This window comes from Arvicanthis niloticus, chromosome 24 (assembly GCF_011762505.2).
Source record: "Arvicanthis niloticus isolate mArvNil1 chromosome 24, mArvNil1.pat.X, whole genome shotgun sequence".
NCBI classification, from domain to species: Eukaryota; Metazoa; Chordata; class Mammalia; order Rodentia; family Muridae; genus Arvicanthis; species Arvicanthis niloticus.
The window spans coordinates 6,132,934-6,137,119 of record NC_133432.1 but is presented as its reverse complement, the minus strand read 5'-3'; positions in this window follow the sequence as shown (position 1 = coordinate 6,137,119).

The following is a 4,186-nucleotide window of genomic DNA, read 5'->3' as shown; positions in this document are numbered from 1 at the left end:
GATGGTTCTGGATTGTCTATTTATTGTGCTAGAATGAGAGCCAGTGAGATCAGGGACCCTGTGCGAAGCCTCTTTGAATTCTGAATTTCCCTCCCTCCCTCTCTCCACCCTTTAGACCCGTGCACTTAATGCAATATACTTCATTATGAAATAGCCCAGAGGCCAGGCATGGTACTGCTTCCTGTCACCCCAACATGCTGGGGTGCAGACAAGAGCACCACAAGTTCAGGGTCTGAAGGTAGGGGTGTGGCTCAGTTTGTAGAGTACTTGTCTTGGGTTTAATCCCCCCCAAAACACACACAAACAGAGCATGATGGCACATGCTTGCCATCTCAGCCCTCAGGAAGTGGAGACCGGAGGATTTGAAGTTCAAGGTCATCTCGGGATGGCGAGCGAGCCCGCTATCGCTGCGTTCCCAAACGAAAGCACAGGTTTATGTACGGTCACGTGTCGCTTCACGGCAGCGATGATACATTCTGAGGAGTGAGTTGTCAAGGGGTTCGTTGTGTGAGTGACAACGTAAATCAGTGGTTCTCAACCTTCTTGACGCTGAGACCCTTTAATACAGCGCCTCAGGCTGGGGCGACCCACAGCCATAGAGTTATTCTCATTGTTACCTCGTAAGTGTCCTTTTGCCGCTGTTACCAATCATAATTATCTGATATGGGACCCCAAAGGGGTCGAGAACTACTGATCTTAACGGTATAGCCAATCATTTGGTGAGTTTCCTTGGTGTGACCAAGGTCACACTGCATGTGAGGGTCCTGATGGCTTAACACGGCCAATTGTTTCACAGCAAACTATAAAAGTAGTTAATATGCATATATGTGTGTAATTTCTTTCATTCTTCCTTCTTCCTCTTCCTCTTCCTTCTTCTTCTTCCTCTTCCTTCTTCCCCCTTTTTTTTTTTTTTTTTTTGTTTTTTTGTTTTTTTGTTTGTTTTTTGTTTTTTTGTTTTTTCAGACAGGGTTTCTCTGTGTAGCCCTGGCTGTCCTGGAACTCACTCTGTAGACCAGGCTGGCCTCGAACTCAGAAATCCGCCTGCCTCTGCCTCCCAAGTGCTGGGATTAAAGGCGTGCGCCACTACCACCCAGCCCTAAGTTTCTAGACTCCTTAATTATATGCATATTTGCACTTGGGAGGCAGAGGCAGGCGGATTTCTGAGTTTGAGGCCAGCCTGGTCTACAGAGTGAGTTCCAGGACAGCCAGGACTACACAGAGAAACCCTGTCTCAAAAAAAAAAAAAAAAACCAAAAAAAAAAAAAAACCCAAAAATTATATGCATATTTATATGTGTGTAGAAGGAATAGGCTCTGAAATACCAGTTGTGGGGGGAGGGGATGCAAGGAAAGGGAGAAGGGGAAAATACTGGAGATGGAAGGTTTAAGCAAGAACGAGATGGGAGTCAGGAGGGTTAAGCGGAAGTAAGGATGGATGAAAAAGATGTATGGAGTTTGTACACACACACACACATATGTATACGTATATATGTGCATATACTGGTGTTTTACTAAATGCATGTCAAACTTCCTTTAAGTCATACATATACACATATACATATATGTATATAGGCACACACACACATACGTACATACATACAAAGAAGTTTGAACAGAAGTTTTTTGTATGGGTGGATACTGTTTATAATATACGAGTTATTAAACAAAAATTCTGATATCAAGCCTGGATACCTTTCTATGAGTTGTCACCCAGGGAAACACCAAAGGCCTAGGAAACATACAGACCACTGCTCCTGTTCTGGGTCACCCGCCAGAACTAGGTGGTAAGACCTTATTGCTGAAGACACATTTGTTCACAGAGCACAGAGAAATCAAGCTGGAGCCGACCTAGATGCCTCCTCCCTGCGGGCTAGCCTGGAGCTGACCGAGACTCCTCCCTGTGGGCTAGCCTGCATCGTGCTGGAAGATGATAGTCACTTCAGGAAGAGAAGTCATCCGTGGTCTTACTCAGGGGTGGATCCTGCATGCCCCGAAACTCACCCACCGCCAGGCAAGATGCACAGGCCAGGTGCAATAGTGGTTCTACTGTCCAGAGAGCGACCAGTCACATCCTGATTGGCTTTGAGGCGTGTTCCACAGGAGGGCATTTATGCCTCCTGCTGTGATTCTGATCTGATTGTGCTGGGGAGAGCACAGTCCTTAGAGGGAAACCATTGCTGGTGTTTTATTAAATGCGTGTTGCTGAACTTCCTTCAAGACACGTATGTCTATATCCACAGGTCGGTGCTGTTCTTAGAGAAATTTCTGTTTCAGCAGTTACAATAGACATCCACACTGGTCAAAGTGGTTGCTGAGTAAGTGCTTGTTCCTAAACGGGACTTCTCTATCACACACACACACACACACACACACACACACACACACACACAGGCACAAACATACACATGCCTACACACACAGACACACATGTGCATACACGCAGGCACATGCACACCCACACACTAGCAGACACATACAAATAGACACACGCAGACACACACGCACACACACACAGACATATAGGCAGGCACATACAAATACACATACATTCATGCACACATGCATACACACAGACACACATTTACACACACATGCACACATACATGCACACATACACACTGACACACATGTACAAGCCCCCCACAGACACGCAGGCACATGTACACACACACAAACACACACACACACCACACACACACAGACACACACACATACAAGCAGGCACATACAAATAGATACACACAAACACACACGCACACACACACAGACACACAGGCAGGCACATACAAATAGACACACACAGACATACATGTGCACACATGCGCACACAGAGACATACATTTACACACACACGCACACATATACACTGACACACATGCACAAGCCCCCCCCCCGCCCCGCCCCAGACACACAGACACATGTACACACACACATACACACGGTTCAGGGAACATCTTGGAACATCCAACCCAGCATGGATGGGAGAGGCTCCCGAAATCCCACCCCAAGCTGAGGAGCTACAGGCAGTTGGCTGGTGCTGGGGACAGGAAGAGAACAGTGGCTATTGATAAGTTGCCCATGATCCATTAGATAACTCTACGCCAACGTACAAATAAACTAGATTAATCAGTAACGCAGTTGCCAAGTGTTTGTGGGTGGGAAGACCCCGAGTTCAGTCTTTAATACCAGGAAATGAGTGAATAACCAAAGACAGCAAGAGGTACAGTGCATCCTAGGGGCCAGCATGCCAGTAGCCTGTCGTGAGCCTGCCTAGGAAGCATGTATGCTACACACATGTACCGTATGACTGTGCCATGAGCCCGTAAGGACAGTTCTGGGTATGGTGGCACACACCTGTAATCTCACTGCTTGGAAGGGGCAGCAGGGCGGGCAGGAGTCCAAGGCCAGCTGGGATTCACGAGAACCTGTCACAAAGACAAAATAAAGCCGGGCAGTGGTGGCTTCTAATCCCAGCACTTGGGAGGCAGAGGCAGGCAGATTTCTGTGTTCGAGGCCAACCTGGTCTACAGAGTGAGTGCCGGGACAGCCAGGGCTACACAGAGCAACCCTGTCTCAAAAAATAAAGAAAAACAAAACAAAACAAAATAAAGCATATAAATAAACAAATAAACAAATAAATAAAGCAAGCAGAACCTGACAGTACTTGTTTGTATAAGCCAGGTTTGCGTAGGGTCTCTCTTTGTGTAGCTCAGGCTGACCTTAATATCCCAGTCCTCCGACCTCAGCTTCCTATAGGCTTGGAAGGTAGGGTATGTCACCTAAATAGTTGTAACTGTACTTAAAAAAAAAGAAAAACAAAAAAGCCAAAACAACAACAACAACAACAAAAACCAGGTTAACATCTGAAATGTAAATAAATAAAATATCAAATAATTTTTTTTCAAAAAAAAAAAAAAGGTCATTTAAAAATCACTGCAATGTAATAGATACAGTGTCTCTCCATCCTTCCCTCCCTCCCTTCCCTCCCTCCCTCTCTCCGTCTTCCTGCCTCTCTCTCAAAGTATTTTTTTATGTTTACCTTATTTGATTGGTTCTGGGTACCAAATCCATAGACAGACACACGCTGGGCATTCTTTGTCCCACTGATGTATACCGCAGCCTCAGGTGTCATGTGCACGTCTAAGTTTGGTTGAGATGGGGGAGGCTGTACCCTGTTGCTCAGAGGG